Genomic DNA, 23,506 nt, shown 5'->3' with positions numbered 1-23,506 from the left:
AAGGACAGATTTGTGTCTTTTTGAAATCAGACACATCCTTTTCTCCATGAGTGATGGATTTAGTGTACAATCTGTTCCAGGATACAAACAACAAGGCCATTACCCTGTGGAAGAATTCACAGCCTCGTCCATGTCCATTCATCCAGACCAGTGCCCATTCTTGACAGTTTTACTTTGGTCTTTTTCAGCCTTGTTATTTTGATCTATGTATGCAGGCTGCTTAAGGCAGAGCTGGACTGAGGGGATTCAGACCAGGAGAACCCAAGACCTCTTCCCTCTCAGATTGTTATTACAGGCACATCATGTACCCAAACATCACAAATCTCTCCTTACACCAGAGCAATCTCATTCTGGTACTTTTGCCCAGGGGATTCCTGGTAGGGTTCGGTGAGTTTCTCATCTGCATATGCTGATGTGCGTTTCATGGATGCAGTAATTTTATTAGTCCTCTTTCATTCACTCTGTCTGTCGACCTTGTAAATGTATAATCTCTAAATTCTTTCATGGATATTTTGCAAAGACGTAAGTGATTACGATGCACACACTCACACAATTACACAAAGAGTTCAACTTTGGTGAACTCAGCGTGGAAAATTTGACCAATAAGTGTACAGCACTAATACTCAATAAGTGACTCAACGACTGCTAGTAGCTGAAGCTGTTTTTCTACGTGTGGGCCGCTGTTTTGTTTATCTTGTGCACACCACAAGGACTAACATCCACATTCCTGCCAATGGCTTCACACTATCTCACTACTCCACCCAGCAATGCACCAGCAAAGGCAGAAAAGAAGATGACTTGTGGACATATGGGGAGTGACTCAGTCTGTAAATGTTCATTCAAATGCAGGGTCTTGGGCACCTGGGAGGCAGTGAGGTGGAGGAGTAAGAAAGGGAGAAAGTGGGGGTGTCACCAGGACATGGCTGAATTATACCACTGTACACTGCATATATCATATATCAGTATAGTAACTGGACCAAGTAATGTTCTTTAAACTGAATAACAAAAGTTACAAGAAAGGTAATTAAGGTTAAAATACGTTAAATTTAAGTCAAATAATTCTCTTAGTCATCAAGGGGAAATGATTATAGGAGCAGACATTAAAATAGGTACAACAAGGTCCTCTGTATAAAAACTATACTCTTGTCATTCTCTCCAATGACACTTTGAGGAAACATATAATTTCCTCATCATGGTTCACAGCCAGTGTCACAAAAGTGCCGCTCAATTACCAGTCTTAGTGGCAGGGGAAGCGACCAACCATAAAGGCGACCACAAAAGAACCAGGTAGCATTCAACAGGAAATATCACCTCAGCCAATTACCCATGAGCTCATATGTTGCCAAAACAGCCATTAATCCGAGCGGTGAGCACACGGAGGGCTAGTGCAGCTTCCAAGGCCTCTGCCAAGGGTGAGAGGACTCACAGGGTGAAAGACAAAGGGGGATGTATGCGATACGGCAAACAAAAGAATCGATCATTTATCATGGCTGCAGGGACAGTAATTCAGACTTTCTTACATGTGATGAAACAGTGCAGAAAGGTATTCAGCCTTTTCTAGATTTACAACTTTGCCAGAACCTGGAATTGATGAAATCCACTTTATATACTTGAAACAGACATTTCAGAGCACTCCACCGCTGTCTTTCCCTGAACTGTTGTCATATTAAGACCCCAATAATCCAAACCAGTTACAAGAAGAGAGCATGACATCTTGCAAACTTTCTAAAGGTATGTGTGAGATGATTAACAGTGAAGGCTCATACATGTAAAAGTGAACACAAGGGAAACCAGACTCCTAGGAGACTAATACCACACTTCAGTGTGTACAGCACTGTAATAACAATAGTAGAAAGACTACTTGTATCACAAATCTACTGGGAGCCACGTGTCCCGTCATCACAGGGGTCAACTGGAGAACTGGCTGAGCACAAATATTGTCTAAATATATAACAACCAGACAACTAAAGTTGTGTTTGTGGTATGGGAGGCCGGACGGAGGCCTGTTGTCTAGACAACATTCCCTAATGTACACTGACTATAGCTGATGGCAGAAAATGTTTCATATATTGAGAACGAGCCACATTTAATCAATGGCTGCTCAGCATTATGGTTAAAGGGTTAGTATACATCTCTTAGCAAACAACTGCCTACAGTACTTACACATTCAGCAAATGCATAGCAGTGTATTATCCCACTGAAGGTGTTTACATCTGGTTTGGGCCACCAACCTCTGAGAAAAAGGTCTTTAGCCTGCTAGGTCTGCTAAGTTTGACAGCTAACTAGCCACTAGGACCACTTCAGTTCTCTGCTCAGGGCTTGGCAGCAAACACATGCTGACATTCAGCCAGTTCATGGGTCACTTTTATACTGTTTACTTTGTGAATGTTTTTTTATATGAGACACTCATACAGTCTATATATGACCCAAAGGACCAAAATAAGCTACAAGCAGATAAAAACTGTGAGCTGTGGGTGAATCACCTTCACATTACACAGAGTTATACAGCATAGCAGTTATGGAGCATAAGTGACTGTACTGAACTGAAGGGGGGGGTAATCGTTTTTAAAAAGGATAAAATACTAATTGCTTAGGATTCACTGGAGCTGTACTGTATTTTTTTAAATGTGTTCTTTTTTAATAGCAGGTACACATTCTGTATGGACTGTATGCATTAGCCTTTCAGAGAGACTGCAAAATATGAACCAGACATTTTGACTTGTCATAGCAGGAAAAGCACAGGTGTAACTAATAACATTAACAATGGCTCTGTTCCATTTATGTGTCCCAGGGAGACATGTCAGGGAAACAGCATGTGCAAAATCAGGGCCCTGGAACTGACACACCTGAGTGGAATGCAGCAATCATTAATTAATGTTATAAACTGCACCTGGACTTTTCCTGCCAAGACATGTTAAAGTGTTTCTGTGAAAAAGACCTCAGCAGATGACGGTGGAATATAAAGCAGCCTGGGCCTCTGCGTCTCATTTTAGCAACAAATTAGAAAAATAGTTTTTTTTTCCTTATCCAAATCAAAAGCCTCAAAATAGAGGTGCAGTGTGCTGTGAGGATTCGAGAGCCCCCGACACAAACTTGTGGTTATGAGCTACATAAATAAACTCACTTTTATTTATTTTTTTATTTTTTTATTCATTTTTAGCTACTCAGACTGAAATATTTTTGCATCTACTGGGTGTAATCCCATGAAGTTTTATTCAGACATTCATTACCTGACTGAGATGGTTTTCATGATAGACATTATTTGCCGCTCAGCTTGTTAACACTGAGCATGTCAGCAGGTTCTGTACACTACAAGCAAGTACTGTCACTCGTGTTTTCAAATATTGAACATAATGAGTAACCGGTTTACAGACAACCTGTAGAAGAATGAAAAGGATGGACTTTCCTTCCCATGAACATTAGGTACAAACACAAATTTGGGACTTGGAACTCATGTGAAAAAGGGTCGAGGCTACATTCACCGCAACTAGCATAAAATCTGCATATACAGCTTCTTTGTTAAGATGAAAGTACACCAATACACCTAAATACACAACTGCTGATGGACAATGTGAATCAAAACCTGAGGGACCTCCGGTATGTCCGCCAGAGGGTGCATTCACTGCATCAAGTCCTCTTCTGCCAGCTCGAAAATTAGTTAATTATCTGAATCTTCCTGTGACAAGCAGCCAAACCACTGTAATTTAGATGTTCTAAACTGTGGCTACACAAGGATACAAGGAGAAGAATCCTCGTAACATGTCCAAATCATACCTTTCACTAAACAAAGTTCAATAGCCTGTTTACATCAGGCCGGGGTGTCCACCAAACAAACACCACCACTGCACTGTTGGTTTGCCAGAGAGGCAGATAAATGTTTGTTTACTCTGAACAAGTCATTGGTGGGGAATGCAAGCTGTTTAGGGCGGGATGCTGCTGATGTTTTGTTTGTGTATGTGTGTGTGGCCATGAAATCACACACATATATAGTGTGTGATTGGCTGCATATATATGTGTGTGTATACATTGTTACTTAGGCCAAACTGTATTTACACCAAACATGTGTAAGCACTTGAAAGCCACTGTATGTAAACTCTGCATGAAAACCAATTTAACATAGTAAATATGAAATGGTGAAATGTTTATGCAAATGTAATTAGCAAACTAATGGGCTTTCACATCAACAAATATTGATTGAAAACATCTGCCTGATGTGTGAGATCATTACATTCTTCAGGAAAGGTTGCATTACAACACCCAAGGTTTAATCAGGCAGAGTGAGCGATGTTCTGCCAAGTCAGAAACAAAATAACACGAGTTATAGAAAATAATAGCTCGTCACTCCATCACATCTTTTCATTGAAACTCTAAATCTGCTCAGCGAGATCAGTGTCCTGACTCAGGTTAACTCACAGGCCACTTAAAATTTACTCTATAAACACTGTATCCTATTGTAAACATTGTATACAGTATGTATTTGCAACATATGTGATAGGCATCAATGAAGTCAATTTAACTGTGGCCAGATGGTTAGGCACATTCCTATGACGGCAAATTTTAAACACTAACAATTATAAGTACAAGTGCATTAGAGTGGAAAGAAAATATCATCACATTGATCTCCTCTTATGTTAAGAAAAAAACAAAGTCATCACCATTTAATCATTATGCCAAATATGCTTTTAAAGCACTGTTAAAGCAGCCTCACTGTCTGTTTAACTCAACATTGCTGCAAAGGATAAAAGAGAAAAATCCATCTCAGCAGATTTACCTATGAAAGCAGTGTGAACATTTCACAGCTTAACAGCATCTTGCTGCATGCGTTTTTTTCTGTTCAGAGAATGAGTGTAACTCTGTAAGATCATCATCTAACAGCTCACTGTGGTGGTTCTTTTTCTGTCAGAAAAGTTTGCAATCAATGTGGGAAAGGTGATTCCACCAACAAGAATGGAACTATCATATAGATAGTTGATTACTATATAGATAGAGAAAGCTATTTCTAAAAAAAATGCTATTTCTAAAAGAAATACCAGCTATTACGAGAATCAAAAAGGCAATCTGTACAATGTAAGTCTTACAGACTAAAACTTCAAGTCAGGAGGAAGAAAACTGCTTTCCATTTCAGAGATATATCTTCACATCGCTGGGTTTCATTTGTAGTTGCATCAGTGAAATATTCCAAATAGTTGGAATAATTGTCTGAGCAATACTAACCACATGAAGTGTTGACTGATCCATCAACAAAAACCATTTTCAAGTCCCAGCGAGCCAGCTGCAGGGACTACATTTCAGAGTGTCAGGTTTATATTTATGGCTTGTGATGATCAGGCGCTGGATCTTGATAACAAAAATACACTTAGATTTATTCACAAACTTATGAAGTCTTTAGACAAATAGTGTCTGTTTTTTGTTAACCTGACTGATTAGAGAGTGAATGTTGCTGACTGTATTGATCTCCTCGTATAAACTCTGCATGCTCACCCAATCAATTTCCAAAACTAAACAGGATCCTGTCAGCCACTGTGCATATTTTAAGCAACATTTTTCCACATCTGAGCCTTTGAAGTCAAAGAGAATGCAGGAGCAAATACTTTGCACAGGTATGAATGCGAGGGTCAGGAAACGTTGAGCACTCAATGAAAGGTTAAAAGACTAGAAAGCATCTCGGTCGGAACATGGATTACGTCTCATGAACTCAATCCCTTTAAGCCATGTCACAAACCCACCAAAGTATTAGACAGATTCCGCCGCAAGAATTCATAATGACATCTTAAAACCATTTTGCGCACAGCAGCAGAATAAACTCATTAAAGTTTGCAAAGGTGTTGCTTAACCTGCCAGATTTGTCTGTTGCTTTATCTCCAGGGCTTTTTGATGCTTCATTCCAAATTTTTTATTCGGTACATCAAAATCTGACCTCTTCAATTGAAGGTCGTTGCCCATATTAGGCACCGGAATGCTACTGCTCATCCTCGGAATAATTAGGATATAAAAAGCTTTAATTGCATGCTCCGACACAGCAATGATTAGAAACAGAAACAGGTAAAATAGCTAAAAAATAAAAAGCTTTCGACATCACTTAAGACATACCTGTATGGTCGTTGAGGCTGAGCTCAGTTCAGACACTGGTCTGTGTGGATTATCTCTAGTTTGATATCATTACTCTCCCTCACTTTCCTGCTGCTGAATCCCTAAACGTCTGTCTAGACTGTAGTCTTCTTGTTTCCTTGCTTTAGTGTCCCTGCTGTTGATCATGGGAATCACTCTTTTCCCCCCTGATGTTTTTACTTGACTGGGCAGGTGGCATCCTCTCGCCTATACGCTCCATGTGTTGGCTCATTCGTGACATGTAAAGCAAAAATTCACTGATAGCTTGCTGACTCAGTAAGAGATCTAAAGCCCTCATCTCTTTTAACAGCCTCAGGGTATTATACAGTACAATACTGCTACTGTGTGCCTCCATCCTGCCAACATGCCAAAAGCACTCCCTGCTTTACATGGGACAATGCAATTCATTTCACTTTGAATTTACAATATGTACGGAAGGTAGAAGAGAGATGCGGCTATTAGCACATGCATATGTTCTCACAGCCTTAAATTTACATAAGAGATATGAACGAACCTGACAGCAGCACTCACAATACCATGTAAAGTAACAAAAGCACAACTGCAGGATCAAAACAGATGTTTTACATCTGGACTGACTTCTGCATAATCTAAACACATTACTTATTATTGCAATTACTCGTGTCTTACAATGTAATTAGACATCATAGGAAACCCATAGGCTGCATTTCAGCAACCCAAATTATGTAGGATGTGTGTGCCAATTCAGTTTACTGGAACTCTAATTGGATACATGTGGTAAGATGTGTCCAAGTACTAATTCATGAGAAAACCAGAAACATGCAGCCAGTCTGTGTGGCATTCAGCTGCATGAACTGTCAGTGAGGGGTGAAACAGAGGGCGTGAAACTCACAAAAGTGCAGCTTAACCACAGTCTTACTAACTAGATGTAGGTTACCGCCCATACGCAATAAATCTTCAACAGTCACTTCACCCAAATTACACCCCAACTCACCTTTAAAGATATAAGTTGAGAGTGATATAATGTCCTGTGTAATTACACATATTTTGTAAATGATCAGGGACAAAGATGACACTAGCCATTATCACACTGACTGCACTCTGACTAACTAAAGCCATAGCTCATATATTAATAACACACTGTTTGTATGTGAGCCTACAGTGAGCCACACACTGCCAGACTAATGCACAGAAGAAAAAAAAGAGGAAACATCAGCACATGTGAGTGTTAAGTGAATATGAGTGTGTCTTGAGTGAAACCAAAGAGAGTTTTATCAGAGGGAGATAACAGGACACACTGTAAGACTTTCTGGCACAGAGCAGCTGAGACATTACACCAGGTAGGTCAAAATACTACAGGATGGGAAAATAAACTCTTAATATAAAGGAGCCATTAAAAATCACCCATGAAATAAACAAGTTGCTGAAATTAGCAGGTCAGTTAGCAGGTTAAGGTGACCAACAAGCCAGATAGATTATGGAGATCAGTTTAGAGAAGAGAGCTCTTTGAAATATGAGCACAGCACTCAACCTAAGCCCTAATAACTGACAATATAGCTGACCTATTTAAATGATTTGTCTCCTGGCATTTGAATGATCTGCCTCCCAGTGAAACTCGACACTGTGACTGCTGCATGCTTTTATCTACTGAAACTAACACAACCAGTGGCCTTTTCCTCAATATGAAAACTCGGAGGACTCAGAGGAATTCACGCTAAATCAGAAAAACAAACATCCTAGAGAATGGCTCAGTCTTATTGAAATCACAGCCGAGCAAAGACACAAATGAACAAATACATACTAACAGTGCTCATATGTTCTCAAATGGTGATCATTTCTCACCAAAAATGACAAAAACTGAATAAAAATTTTAAAATGAAAGCTTTAATTAAATGTATTGCAGTTTTTGGCAGCAGATTAAAACTGTGCAAGACGAATGACCAAATTTAATTACATTAACTGTTGTAACGATTGAAGTACCAGGCTGGGTAAAACTGTACCTGAACACACCTGTAATGAGGCTGGTAATTCCTCACTGTATAGAAAAACTATGAAGCTGAACAACTGCAATTTACTCAAACACAGTATATAACTGGCACAACCTCCATGCAATATGTATGTTGATCATTATCAACATCATCTTGTTTTTTAGATTTATGATTTGCATTGCTTATTTCAACAGAGCAAGTTAAACTACAGTAGCTGCAGTTATAATCTTCTGTGGCACAGACAGTGTAACACGCTGTAGTTATAATTTTCCCTTGTCCCTGCTGATACTGCCATATTTGTGCTGTTTTAGTCTGCCAGAAACTCTGCACTGTGACATCACTCACCTCTTCATCAACAGGTGGCATTCATCAGAGCAATTAACAACAAGTTTGTCCAATTTACAAGTTTGCTGAATTTGACCTGGAACAACCACAAGAGCAAGACTCAAAGAAATGAAGGGCGTTTATGATAAGAACATGTAAATGTTCTTGTATGAGGTCTGTTGTCTAAATGAACAAGTGGGTGATTACAGCTTCAGTGATGGTGCTGCTCTGCAGTGGAGAGCACAGGTAGCTCCAGTAATGCCATGTTAGCATGGAAGACAGTGAGCAGTTGTGTTTCAAAACAGAGTTATGGAAACACAACTCTAAGAAAAATGACTGTATTGTATTACTGCAGAGCAGACTGACATGGGCTCTGTGAATGTAAACATCACGGTCTGGTTTAATTATGTAAAAATAACCTTTTCAGTTTACTTCACAACACAGGAATAACATCTGCAGCCATAGTAACTGTTGACATCAAAGATGGAAACAGCTGTAGCCTCAGAATGTTTAGAATAATACAATTCAAACTGCATTACAAGAATTAAATTAAAATTTCAAAGACAAAAACTTGACTAGAATGTCTTCTGTTGACTGAAACTAGATTAAATGAAATGACTAAAATGTGACTAAAACAAATTGACATTTCCATTAAACTAACTGAAAATCAGGTGACAAAACCTACAGCCCTGCTGTCCAAAAGTGTAATCTGGAGAAGGAGAAAAACACTTCTCAAGGGCCTGTACCTCAGACTTTGCACTATGGTTAAAGTCCATAAATAGAACATCATGCTCTGTAGTGCTTTATCTGTAAAGCAACACACTGCTGTGGCTTTATGTTTCCTCAACATACAGCACTTCGGTTATCAGTCACACAAAAGCTTTGGCTAATTTCCCCTTCCTCATGTTGACTGCGCTGACCTGCAAAAGGCCAAAGCAAGTGAGAATTCTTTTATTCTGGAAAAATCACACGGGTTATGTTTGTTTTTTAGTCGGGATACTTCAGGCTGTGAGACCAGGACACTTCCTCGCAGAGATCTCTTAAAACTCCAAAACGTAAACTGTGTCATTACTCTAAATTGGGTTTTGCCCTATGCCCATAATAGTAAGTAAACAAGTTCCAAATCCACGAAAATATATGAAATCGCTTCGGCCTTAGTTCGCACTGCCATGCCGCAATCATGTTATTAATGGAAGAAACCAGATTGTTTGGATATCATATCCCCATGATAATTAAATCCAAATGTTTTGAAACGAAAGCTTATCCAGTACATGACTGTTGGCTGTATCACAGATGAATTGATTCAGTGTATGTAAATAAACACACGGATAAGAGGGTTTGTACACGACCGAAAGCAAACACTAACCTTGTTTTTCTGTAAATCCATAGAGGCGAGTTATCGTATTGTTATGACATCAGAATACCCCCATGGAGCATGAGTTACCCTAGACCAAAAAAGAAAGACAATTGACCTCAGCTCTGAAGATGTACATCAATAATATCACAGTTTTTACACAACATCTCACTTGGCATGAGGTTTTTCAAACACCTTTTGGCATCGCAGTCCATATTCCTCAAAGACTCAAATAACCATTGTGTTATACAGACAAGCAGAGCTTGTAACCTCAACATTAGTCTCATAGTTTCACTCACCAACATATGCAGCCTAGGCAGCTGTTTTCCATAAACAGTAATTGGATTCACTTGTTTTAATTTACTTCACTACTGTAGGCTCCGTCCATAACTCACTTCAGATACGTGAGGAACATTTCACGTCCAATTTCCTGCACAGTAATTACCCAGAGAAGAGAAGCGAGTGTCCTCACACCCACTGCTGACTGCTCCATATCCAACAACTGTAAAGCATGCAAAGCACACAGCCTGCCACCACATTGGTTTGCATAATGCTGATCTGACAGTCACTTCCTTCCTGCGGCTAGCATCACTATCAATGGAAATAGCTGAATGTCTCTTGGAATATTGATAATGACACACCCACAGGGACAGTGAAAACATCATTGTGTGCCAACAAATGTGCCAAATATTTTATCACTGACAACTTTTACTTTCATACTAGTATCCTGGTTTTGAGTCTTTGAGGCTGTTGTTATGTTTTTAAGTAACTTGGTCATTCATAACACTGTGGTATACTCTGTTAATAATTCTACTGGTGGCCTAAGAACTGCAACACCCACAGCTCCCTAACCCCCTTGGTAGTCAAAAATTATTAAATTTTAAAACCAGTAATTACCAATGTTACATAGCCTACTTATGTAAACCCACTGACAGACATTTCAAGTGTCTGGAAAAAAAATCCAAATGCAACTGAATACATTTACACCCAAGGCCATAGCCAGGACAAATGTTAACTTAGGTCCTGAAGCGTGAAGTAGAGTGGTTTTGTTGTATTACTGTTCATTTGCACATTTTTAGTGACAAACATGTAATTTCCTGCATTCTGGTGAATTTTAATCCATGTGAAATACCCCAGGCACAGCAAATCAACTTTAGGGACAAATAGTTGAAAATACGTTTTCTAAAGCTAGGTAGCTTACTAGCTAATTTAGCAGTCACGCACTTTGCTCAACTGTCATATTACTAACAGCTAGTTAGCTATTAAGCTAAAATAGCCTCATCAGGTCTCTTTGGATCAATCAGACACTGCAAGCAACCTGATACGACATCGTTAGTACCGCTAACTACGCCTGACCCACCGGAACACCACCCCCTCTGTGTTCTGCGACCTCCTCGTTTACAAATGATGCATTGCTAGCAAACCTAGCTAACTAGCTAGCTAACAACAGATTGCATTAGCTAACCTTAGCTAATTAGCTAGCTTGATTGGCTTTACCAAAGACAGACTGTGACTATTGCTTAGAAGAATAATAACTCCAGCCTTTTTGTTACAAGAACAGCTATCTACTTACACAAACTCATAAATGGCTCACATGGTCGAAGTGCATGCAAAGCAGGGGTTTAGCTCATCTTCATAGTCTCTCACCACTAAAGATTGTTTTTCTTTGACTCACACAGATCATTGAACTTCTGTACTGGTCAGAGATTAGATATTAGCCACAATAGCTAGCTGGCTCTGCTTTCTGCTTTCTGTCACCACTATTCCTTCAGCAATTTAGTATTACACCTGGATTTAGCCTCTCCAATTGACTGTCAGTAGGAGAGTTAATAGTTGAGTATGGACATACAGAGAAAAACAGGATGGATTTGTTGTGGGTCACTGATATAAACTTTCAAAGTAGGTAAACATTTTACTCTCCTTCTGAATATGTTTCAATTTAGATTCTGGAGAATCCCCTAAATTCTGGAGAATCCCCAGGACAGGAATTAGCCTCCACCACATTAATGTTAACAAAAACGATTATTAAATGATGACTCTAAAGCTATTTCAACTGATGTGAGTGGCTCATCTCATGAGCAAGTTTACTATAAATAGTCATCTCTGTTGCTGTTGTTGACCCAAGTGACCACTGGTTTCTTTGGAAAACACATAATGCCACTGGAATGAGAGGCAAAAGATGCTGCCTCCAAGTGTTGTGAGACACAGTGTAATTATTCAAAGCTGTATTGTTTTATATGTTGTATAACAGCCTACAGTAACAAATACAAATAAACGGAGGGTGTTCGAGATGTGAGACTGAACAGAGAGCAAACCACTTTAACTTAAAAGGCTGTATTTCATTGTGATTAGTAATTTTATAGCATCTTGTTGACAGATGGGTGACAGATTAACAAAACAGACATTTTGATGATGGTCAGGAATTACCTCATTTTAAGTAATTTATACATTATTGGGAAGTTTATCCACAGAAGCATCATATTTCATTAAATGATTTTTTTTTTTTTTTTTTTTTCGGGTGGGGGGTGGGGTGTAAAATCTTAAGCAATCCAATACATGTAACGGAGTAAAATGTACAATGTACAGCATAATAAACAGTGCTGTAGCACACAGGCCTAGTTACATTACACCACTGGCATTCATTACATTTTTCCACTCAGTTTTCCAGGTTTTTTATTTGTTGGCAATTAAACTGTGTGTGTTCTGTGACATTGTTTTCTAACAAATTAAAATAAAACACAAAAGCATGATGCAGTAGACTAAATAATTTTTATGTCTTGTATAAAATAATACAAACAACCTCTGTAACAAGATCGACTCTTAGTAAAACTAAAACACATAACATCCACCAGGATTAGGAAGATGGCTTGAAGGCAGCACTGTACTTGAGAACAGCGTAGACATTATAATACTGTGGTTAGTTTTTTTGTTTTTTTTTTAGAAAAAAAGAATGTAAGGGATTACAATTTGAAATTGAGTAAATACAATACAGTCACTGAATCCAGTAATGTTCCATTTGGTTGGTTTGTTCACTGTCTTACTGAACGTTTGAAAGCTGAGTAACAAAACTAGAGTAATGAGTAATGCATTACTTTTCCTGCTTAGTAATTAGTAATGTAATTTGTTTTTTCAATGACTAATGTGTAATAAATAATTGATTACAGATTTCCAGTAACTTGCCATACACTGCTTAACAACAACAACAACAACAACAACAACAACAACACATTCTGTAGATAGGTGTGTTGTGTTGAAGCAGCACAACAGTTAAAGTTACTTTATATGTGTGTGAAGTGGTGTAAAATCCACCTGTGTTAAATTGTTGTGACTAGATGGAGGGCGTCTGTCTCATTTTACTACTGCTGTATCTGAAGAAACATTTTCAGCTTCAGCTGCTGTGCTCACCAACGAAAATGTCCAAGACAAACTGAGAACTGCTGAGCACAGCTGTGAAGTGCTGCTCACTGAAGGTGCAGAGAGGTTGCAGCGCAGAGACTGTTGTCTGACCTCTCAACAAAAAATAAAAAGTTCTTTTTATACAAAGATCTAGTTATTTATTATATTTATGTCTTCTTTAAAAATCCACAAACAGGATATATCCCCTTTTTCAATCCAAACAAAAATTACAAGGTATGAGACTGTTCCTGTTACAAACGAACAGCACAATAATGCACATGCAGCAGGCGTGAGCAATAACTTTTGCATTCATGATTTCTCCATGGAGCAGAAGTAGTACTGTGTAGAGGACTGCAAGGATGTCAGCAGACTTGGAATAACCTAACCTTCAAGTCGAGGATCATCAGAGAGTTGAGTCTACGGTGCAGCACAGTAGTAGTCTTTGCACTGGAAGACCCTGCAGTTCCTAAGACCAAAGAGGGTAGGTCAAGTCAGGAGCGAACAGTGGTGCAATGGCAATTCTATGCTTCATTATGACCACATACCTGCTCACAACACTTGTGTATGTTTCCAGGCTGTCCGTTTGCCCATCCATCCCATTGTTGTGGATGTGATATCTCACTAAAGTCTAGAGGGAATTTCTTTAAATTTGGTGCAAATGTTCACTTGGATTCAAGGATGAAGCAATTGCACTTTGCTGGCCAAAAGTTAAAGGTCAAGGTCACCACAGACTCACAAACAAGAACCATCTACTGCTTTTTAACACGAACTACTATTTTTTTTTAGGCTTCTCGCCTACTTACACTGCAATACATCATCTAGTTTTGTTTGACATTTGTTGGCCTTTTAACTTCTGAACAACATTACTATAAAAAGTCATTGTTTTTGCTGTTGTGGGCCCATGTGACTAGCGGTTTCATTGGAACACATACCACTGGAATACCCCCACTCAACTGCTGTCAGAGGTCTTGAAATGTAAAGTTACATTTATCTTAGTGACCTAATAAATAAATAAAAATAACAGCTACCTTAATGAATTTTCTCCATTCTTCTTGTATATATATATATATATTTACACTCTTTCATTTCCTTTTCTTGTAATCCATGCAATCCATCCCTAGGGTGTTACCTGTATCACAAATTTTGGAGGAACCAAATTTTGCTTGATGTTGAATGGAATGGTCAGTAAGAGATGGTTGAAAAGTTTTAGTTTAATTTCAGCCCACTAAGCCATATCTGTAAGTGCACCACATTCAAGAAGCCCAGCAGAACCTCTGGGTGTGCCACTGCGAGAAGACTGTGAGACCCATGACATAAACAGTTTTAATGTAGCCACCACGCCTTCCTGCTGCACCTTGCTTCCATCTGTCTGGGTTTTGAAAGTCTGGCAGATAATGAGGTTGAATTCAGCCACACCTTTATTGGACTGGTTGGCTGGGATTATGATGCTCTTTCTCTAGCTGATAACAAACCCAAGGTTTCATAAGTAGACTGTTGATAGGCCATGGCTAGCTTCATACGTTGCTGAAAGAGGAATTTTTTAAAAACCAAATAACTGATTCTGTTTGGTGTTCCCTTCATACAACTGATATCAGCAAGCAAGTTTTAGAGCACAGGGTAGAAATACAGGATAATTTTGGGAGAAACATATTTGCTTACAAAATGGAATCCATCAAAAAAAAGGTCATTCACAAAAGAAATTTGCTAGGTAGGAATTTGCCAATGCCTTACCATTCACTAGACAAGAACACTGACATTAGATGATTCTGTAAAACTCAAAATTGAGTAGATTGACCGGGTCAGTCAGTGGAAATGTTTTTTAAATTCTTGCTTTCTACAAAATCTGTGCATGGCAAGTATGGCATGTTTACGGTTATGGAGAAATCGTGGTTAGAACAAATTAAACATGATTAAGGTTAGGCAACTAAAACATTTAAAGAATACACATAAAGAAGACTGATGAAAGTCTGCAGACTTCCACCACCTAAAGGTCAAACTGCCTCCTGCATTGGTACTGAATGCAGGCATCTACTGAAAATTGTGAGGTGCGGAATTGTCCAATGTGAATGTGGCTCTTAGGGATACTGGGCTGTGCTGTACTTTACTGTCTGTTATGGTACTTCAGAAATTGTGGCCCATGGAATTCTTTGGGCCTGTACCTCGGCTACCACCTTGGACTCCCTGGACGAGTTAATGAGTTCATCCAGAAAGAGGAACACTCATTTGCTTGATTACCAACAGCTGCGTATCTTGCGTCCACACATTTTCTGAAGATGAAGGCCCAGGGGGCAAGAGATTAAATAAATGGAAGCTGCTTATATTACTCTGGATAATGATATTTAGCTTCTCGCCAATTTTCAAGTGTAAACAAAATACGCATCAGCTTTTTTGACATCTTGGATAAGACATCATCTGAACTTGTCTTGAGAACGCCTTATCTTGCAAGTAAACTTACTTTAAATGGTCATTTCTTTCGCATTTGTTGATGTGTGGAACAGTGGTTTCATTGGAAAAATAACAACAGTGGAATGGGGGCCAATTATACGCCCTCATGTTTGAAAAAAAAAAAAATTATTCTAAGTTTTATTCATACCACTTAACCTATTATCATAACACAAAATATCAAAGTGGGAGTGAGATGCAGTGGGGAGAGAGCTTGTTCTGACCAAAATAGGAGTAAAAACTGCAAAACTGGGAGCTGGGTGTTACTTGAGGAACTAACAACAGTGTTCAAGCCACAAATACATAAGTTGGTAAACTGACTCTGTCAGGGTGTTTTGAGAGCATCTCAAGTACTTCAACCTGTGGTCAGTGATTTTTTGGCCACTTGGGGGCAGCAGAAATAAGCTCCACTTAACTCTGACATATTATGACCACCTAAGTTGATGACAAGCTTGTTAGCAGATGTTTGACTATTTACACAACCTGCAAATACAGAGCAATGTTCGCATTCATATGGTGCTTTCTCCCCTAAAGCTGTTAAATGCTCCACTGCGTTCACCAGCCAGTTGCTAACTTTTTCTGTCTGCTGCTTCGGGCTTAGAAGCTAGTGTCAGAGCTATTTCACTGAAAGGAGCTGCCTGCTGCTGCTGAACACTGAGAGTAAAGTTACTGGCCTTAAAACCAAGACTGTGAGTTAAAAGAGGCTAAAATGCTCTGTAGGGCTAAAGGAACCTCAGGATTGGTGATGGATTGATTAATACAAATGACTCCTGTTACATTCCATGTAGTCATTGTTCATATTATCCTGATCCTCATGGAGAGATTCCTCACACTTACGCTTACACTGTCTAGGTTAAAACATCCACAACATTTGGTGGATTAATCAGAAATCAGAAACAACCAACACTTTCAAAACTCATCGTAGGCTAGTAGATGGATGGATGGAGTTGAGAGTGACACATGAACAAAGAAAAGAAGAATCATTCATATCTCATGGTTGTTTTGCAATGTACCTGCTAGAGTTTAATTTCCACCTCACAAGAATACCACACAGGGGATGTGCACAATAACATGAACGCCTTCACAATCTAAAACAAGTCAGTGCAGTAGTTAACCACTGTATATTCCAACATAGAATTAATCAAGGCTAACATTGTGTCCACACAGGAGATGCAGGGTGAGCAGCATGTTGGCAGTGCAGCAGCAGCAGCCCCTTCTGTCCTCTGTCTGTGTCTACACACGATGCCTTCAAGTACAGCGTTGAGTGTAGGTCACTCACATTTTGGCAGAGCTCAGAGGCCAACGCACAATGCCAGCTGTTAGGCATGTAAAAAGACAGAAAACAGACTGAATGCATAGAGACGTGTTTAGCTGTTGCACACCCTGAGCAGACAGTTAGACTGCTACGCTCATGCTACTGGCTCTGTGAGGCTGGACAAAAACACAGCTAAAAGCTAAGGTCAGCATGGAAACATTCTCCCAGTGACCGTCGAGACATTTCACAAAAAACACAAGCGTAACCTCATGGTGGCTGAATGTAAAGTGAGGGGATCAGCAGAGTCAGTGATTCCATGAACATTTCTACAAAAGTTTGTTCTACAAGGTATTTCACTGTGTAAGTAAAAACCTGGTGCTTGATGAAATGTCAGAGGGTCACCACAGTCAGTGGGCTCCGTCCTCATGGGATCACGAACGTCTTTACAAAATGTTACAGCAATCAATGCAGCAGAAGTTGAGATATTTCAGTTGAGACTAAAGTGGTTGACTGAATAACATCCACAGAGCCATGCTGCTAGCATAACTAAACAAATTTTACTGAGCGATGACAAGTAGTCCTGTCTCTTGATTTATCTCATGTCACAGGTTCTTTTAGCCCCAACAGAGGACTGACAGGCTGTAGACTGTAGAAAGCCAGAGGGACTTCAAGTGAGGAAATTGTTATCATCTTTTACAGCCACTTCTTCAAATATGTTTTATAGTCTTGCCTGTGATTGTTGCATCTTTTACCTCATTTTATTTTAGATATATATTTTTAACAGTTTAATCTCCTTTTAATCCCTCTCTTTATCCCTCTTCATTATTAGTACAGTGCTCTTTAAATAAAATTCCCTATTGAATGAACACGGTCCTGATTCTTTGCTTGTCCTGTTGTTTATTAGAGATGCTTTGCCTTGTGGTGATCACCAACTAAGTTTGGGAGATTACCCACCTTTTCATTTCAAACTACATCACTGGTTGGACGAAACACTGGAGTGAGTAAGAAATTGGAAGCATGTGGGGTTTTTTTTGTTTTTTTTTTCATGTTTCATTATATCTCGGCCTGGCATACCAACAGCCGCATTATCCTATTACATGTTTGCACTACATTTCATTCACATGCTGCAAACAAATGTTATGATGTGCTGTCAAAGGCAGGGGGAAAGTCATGGAGCTGGTCCATGATGGGCAAGCATAAAACAAATCAATCTGAAGCAAACGTAATAAGCATCCTCATCAGACTGCTGGGTTTTACCTGCGGGACGCCAATATCAAACCATCTGTTTAAACTAGAAGCAGATTTTTGTGGATAGTAAGAGTTACCCCCTTTGATTGAATCAGGTCAATGAGCTGAATATCAAATTTTTGATCAGAACATGGGGGTGGATAGTTTGGGGTAACGTCACCACATACTTTGCGGTGACTCACAGGCTGGAGGCTTGAGGACTGAAAAAAGGAGGTATGGAATGACCTTATGATGTTGTAATTCAACGTAGAGCATGTCACTTTTTCTAAAAATAACAGCCAGTTCAGACTGAAATAGCAGCTCTATTTCTGTTTGGTGTTTCTGTTGGACGCCTCTGGTGCGCTCTCTACGGGGGCGTGCATGCTAGCAGGGGAGAGTGGGAGGAGGGGAGAGAATATGTTGTTTTGTTTTTCATTCTTTCCCCCTTGAAATAGGAGGGGAAATCTGGGGAAAAAAAGGAGCAGGGAGCAGCCGGAAACTTCTCAATCATCCCTGCAAACTACCCACAGTTGTCTAAACCATTAAACTCCCAGTCTGAAATGAGTCTCCTCTTCCAGTGGCAAAGACAGAGTACATTCTTCTTTAGGAAAGCTGGTCATTTGTTTTGGGACTGGGGTCCCTGCTAGCTTGGCTCTACAGTATGTCATCCCAGTCAACGACATTCTCTAATGACTGGGAGCAAATTGATACCATTTGTTTCGGAAAGCTCCCCTCGGCCTGGAACAGCGGGTTTAAGCTTACAGCTAAGCCCTCGATGTGTTACATGATTACGATGAAGGTCAAGAATTATATCGTTTTTCACTGTGATTCTTTTTGTGCAGTCCAGTTGGAGACGGAGAGTTATGAATCATCGCAGCGTGAATATATTACTCATTCTCTTTAAACTGACGAGGTGCAGCCTCTTCAGCCCCTCCACCGTCACCCCGATCACCCCGACACACACTCCCTCTGTGGCGCACATACAGCTGATGTACCATGCCTACAGGAACCCCTGTTTAGGCTGACTTGCCTTTAAAAGCCTCCCAGCTATAACAACTTCCTAGAGCCTTTTCTGTCCCAAACACAGACGGAGGAATGTGTGTTTTACAAAAACAGACTAAATCTACCATGCAGGATATTAGCACAGAACATAGGCTGACAGTGTGTGTATGGGGTGTACAATAACAGAACTGCATGTACTGTAGCAAAACAGGGCTACCACTCTTAGCACAACCAGTTCAGCTCAAAACAAACGTCCACCATTAACACGTGACTACGCAACCCAGGTTTCTAAAGACGGTGTTGATATAGAACATGCTGCCTGGACTGTGCTTTTTTAGCAACAACACAAGAAGGCAACGTTTTAACTGAACTCTTCACAACCAGACACACATCCTATTTACACATCCAGCAGACAGTAGCATTCATCAGTCATGTTTCAGACCAACTGACTAACGTCAGCTCTGACATTATGGGAGCAGAGTTACAGGAGCTAAAAGGTGCTGGTGCTGATTCTCTTTTTTTATCTTTAATAAAGAATTCACGTTTGAATCTCAGCAATTCACTCAATCACTGGCCAATAATTAAACTTTCTTAAATGTGACTTTATCTGCTGGTCCTGTTGTCTCTCTGTACAACTGTATTTTCACTTTCTTCTTGGCCCACAGTGGTAGCTGTGTTGCCCTGCTGTTGTTTTGATCTGTTGGAACATTCTTCACAGGACATGTGGTAACTGGATCCAAAATACTGAATAATGCAACCTTAACTTTAAAGTCACAGTGCTGTGATTTACATGTGTAACCATCTACCGTGGCCAGCTGTCACACTTTTTGGTCAAAATATTTCTTAGGTAATCCAGGCAGAAAATGTGTTCTCCAAAGCAAATTATGACTGTGTAAATGTATTTTGAAGGCGACTTGGCTGGAATATGGGGTAAATTCCGGGGATTATGGTTACAACAATGTCAAACCATTTCAGTAGTCAATAGTGAAGAGTTTATTTTCAGCTGAAGCTTGATTTGTTTTCTTTCATGAGTCAAATAACAAGCGTCTGGCTTGAGGACCCTGCACTGTTATGTACTGTATATGTACCTTCTGCAATCTCATCCTTCACGCTCTTAGCACATCTCCACATCAGTTTCACAACAGCCCTTTCTCAAATTCTCTCTCTCTGAATATATTGCTGCAGACATCTCCTCATTAATAAAGATGTCAGTTGAGAAAATAAAGCTTATTTTTTAGCCGTAACACCATCCGTTGTGTCGAAGCGGCACAGTCTGCGATTATTTAGTCTATATTATGAGAAATATTGACGTGAAACTCCATCACCTGGTTCAAATATGAGCGCCTGCCTCTGCCAGTGCTCGTCTGAAAGAGAACGTTCGGATGCCAATTGAATGACGAACTCCCCATTGAGATGGTCCGATGACAGGATTAGATTGACTTGAAAGCTTGGAGGGGTTCATGTCTGGGTTTGTGTGTGCCAAAAACGCGATATTGCCAGACGTGTAATCACTGTATGGATGTTAGGTTGTGGCTGGAATCATGCTGTGCACTGGGTCAGCACCACAGAGTTGGATCTGAACAAGTCGGCAGTGGCACTTCTTGCTCTAAAGCGTGATCCCTCAATGATCTCATCGCTAATGATAACTGACTCAACTCCAAACATTAGTGGGGTGAGAGATTAAAACGCTACAAGGCACCTACAGTGCAGCTACAGTAAACCAGGTCCATGATGTAATGTTTCTCAAAAGCAACAGGGCGAGGTCTAAACACATGAAAGTCCAGGGCCAATTGGAAACAGATTTGACCTGACAAGTGTGATTGTTGCCTGTTGTTTCAAGACAAGACCTGTGTGTGTGTGTGTGTGTGTGTGTGTGTGTGTGTGTTTGTGTGTGAGAGAGAGAGGAGAGATAGTGCTGGGAGTTACGTGGCGGGCCTCAAATTTCTTTTTACCATCCATGAAATCCACAAACACCGCACAGCCAGGGGAGTCTTAAGAGATGGAGATGAGCCTCGAGGTGCAGCTGATGAACGTGCAGGACCAGCCAAGCAACATAAAAAGAGAGATCTGTGTAGCCATTGAAGTGAATTTAGAGCAGTTGTTTCTAATTAGGTCCGGCTCCTGGGATCAGCCCAGAAGATACGTTCCTCCTGAACGTCTCTGCTTCTATAAACAACCCTCCTCTGGTGCTTGAGCTGACTGGGGCCTCAGACCTGGCCCCCAATGCTTACCTATGCCAAGAAGTCTGTGAGGCCTCACTGCTTGATGAACCTTTGACTAATAATCATGCATGGAATATTTGCTGATGACGTACAGAAAAAATCCACAAAGAACATTCTATCAGAGTAGATCAGTATTCATTTTGGCCCCTCTCTGTGATTTATTGTATATTAGCTTTCAGTCACATTCATTTCATTACATTTTTGTTAGTCATAGTCAACAACTGAAGACATTTCAGTTTTTGTCAGCAAGATCTAGGTCATTTTCATTTTAGCTCATTTTGTTGTGCATTTTTCATTTTTATGTCCTTTAAACTTTCTGTCTTTGTTGTGTACAGCTGCCATGTTTACAGGTGCCTCTCTCAAATATCACAAGATCAACAGATAAAGTCAGGGTTCACTCTCTGTAGTGTCCATGTCACTCTGCACTGCAGTAATACAATGAGAACACTGTCCCCAGTAAATCCATCAGTAAAACTCTGCTAACATGAGAGATAGCTGAGTGACAGTAGCTTTAGCATTTCTGCCATAGCCCCAGCCGTTTGAACAGTTCAGACTGTTTTGCTGCCACTTCTTCTGTCTAATATTTAGTCCATAATTCTTTCACATAACCGTTTACTTTTTGTTTGCTAACCTAATATGTCATGCCTTTTGTTTACTTTTTATTATCTTAGTCGTGTTTGCGTCGTGAAAAACGGGCGACAGTTAATATTTTTCTTCATAGTTTTTGTTGATGACTGGAGTAGAAGTGAGCAGCACATGTTGGAGCTGCAATCCAGAGACGCTGCGTCATAACTGGGTAATAGGACAGTCATCTTTCACAGAGTGGTGCTTCAAGTGCTTGCATTTTATTCATCATGCCAGCAGCCTCCTGTCTCTCTTCCCCTCATTTCTCACCCTTCAGTCTCACTCCTTAACATTCACTCGTTTCTAACACTTCACTTAACCTTTCTCTCTTCTACACAAGGACTAATCGCCACCTCTCCCCCTGAGTTAGAAAAACAAGTTCACCTTTGCATTATCACCCCAAACGTCTGCTCGGGCTATTATCATCTTCTTAAGTTACCTATCCAAAGCCCGCAGTTATGAATCTTAATACTGCATGCCTTTGAAGCCAGTATCACAATACATACTTTAGTGAAATGTCTTCATCCTTTTCTACCACACTTTGATCACTAAGTAGGAGTGAAGCAGAAAAACTGTTACAAGAGCTTGAAATTGGACAAGTCAAGCAGAGGACAGGCAAGGTTTGCAATCCTTTATGAATGACACAGCACAATATTATTTCACGGTTATTTATGTTTTAGCTCTGTTATTCCAGATTGCTTTGCTTTATAAAGCCGAAGTTCTGAATAAAAAGGAGCCAGATACATACAGTATTCTAATTCTCTTATAAATTAGCTTCAGTCTGCTCCTGACGGGGAAGATGAGAGAAGATATATTGCATAACTCACACTGACTGGTCGGTGGAGGCTTGATACAGCAGCGGGTTAATCCTGATCCAGCGAGGGGGTGTCCTCACCCGGCCCTGCTGCTGCTCCACATGTACAACTCTGACCGTGTGTGTTTGTGTGTAAAGCAACGTGTTCTCTCCTCCCAGCGGTCTGAGCCACTCTTTAAGGCTATTTATAATCTGGGTTTTTGTTTGCAGACTGGGTTGTTACCTCCACTCACTTATCTCGGAGTTATTTGATAAAGTAGTGAGGTCATTGGATAAGAGTGATTTCCACAAAATGAGCGTGCAGCGACTGGAAATTGATGAGTTCCAGTGGCTCAATGGCTTGGTAATGATTCAGACAGGCTTAACCACTCCTTCATTTTATCTGCCTTGATCTCAGACTGTTTGTTCACCCATCCACCATATCTCAGGTTGGGGAAACTGGACTCACCAGTGACAGATGTTCTGCCTCTGTCATCCTGTTGGTTTCCTTGTTAAACAGTTTTCAAGTTGTCTCTCTGTTGGAATTCACTGTGTAAGGTTAAACCTGACGTTTAGATTTTCCCCTAATCTGTAACATGAAAATAGTTCATGTAGTATCATGTAGATACTATATATAAGTGCTGTTGATTTACCACAGATCGATATTCACTGACATTCTGTAACTAATGAAACCAAATTAAAGCTGCATTGATTAGTTTTCTGTGGCCACTTGGCAGCAAAATTCCCCCAGCTGGTCTGACTAAGAACAAGCTATATGTCCCACATGTTTGA

At 40.0% G+C, this 23,506-nt stretch overlaps 1 protein-coding gene across 10 annotated transcripts in view; it reads right to left on the bottom strand.

The window, feature by feature from the left end:
* The window catches only part of myocd (myocardin), a 100,928-nt gene extending 77,915 nt beyond the window's left edge, over positions 1-23,013 (bottom strand). For 3 of the 10 annotated variants that reach the window (XM_051066234.1, XM_051066237.1, XM_051066236.1), the window contains exons 1-2: positions 10,053-10,272; positions 9,766-9,844 (exon numbers count right to left, since the gene is read on the bottom strand). The gene's annotated coding sequence lies outside the window, so the exon portion shown is untranslated. Of the gene's footprint in view, positions 1-9,765; positions 9,845-10,052; positions 10,275-13,535; positions 13,616-13,694; positions 14,173-22,748 lie in introns of those variants that run through there. The other 7 variants (XM_051066230.1, XM_051066232.1, XM_051066233.1 and 4 more) reach the window with 4 other exon arrangements.
* Positions 23,014-23,506: the final 493 nt, after the last annotated feature.

Source organism: Lates calcarifer, linkage group LG23 (genome assembly GCF_001640805.2).
Source record: "Lates calcarifer isolate ASB-BC8 linkage group LG23, TLL_Latcal_v3, whole genome shotgun sequence".
Lineage (NCBI taxonomy): Eukaryota > Metazoa > Chordata > Actinopteri > Centropomidae > Lates > Lates calcarifer.
The sequence above is the reverse complement of the archived record's forward strand: the minus strand, read 5'-3'. Positions and strand labels throughout refer to the sequence as shown.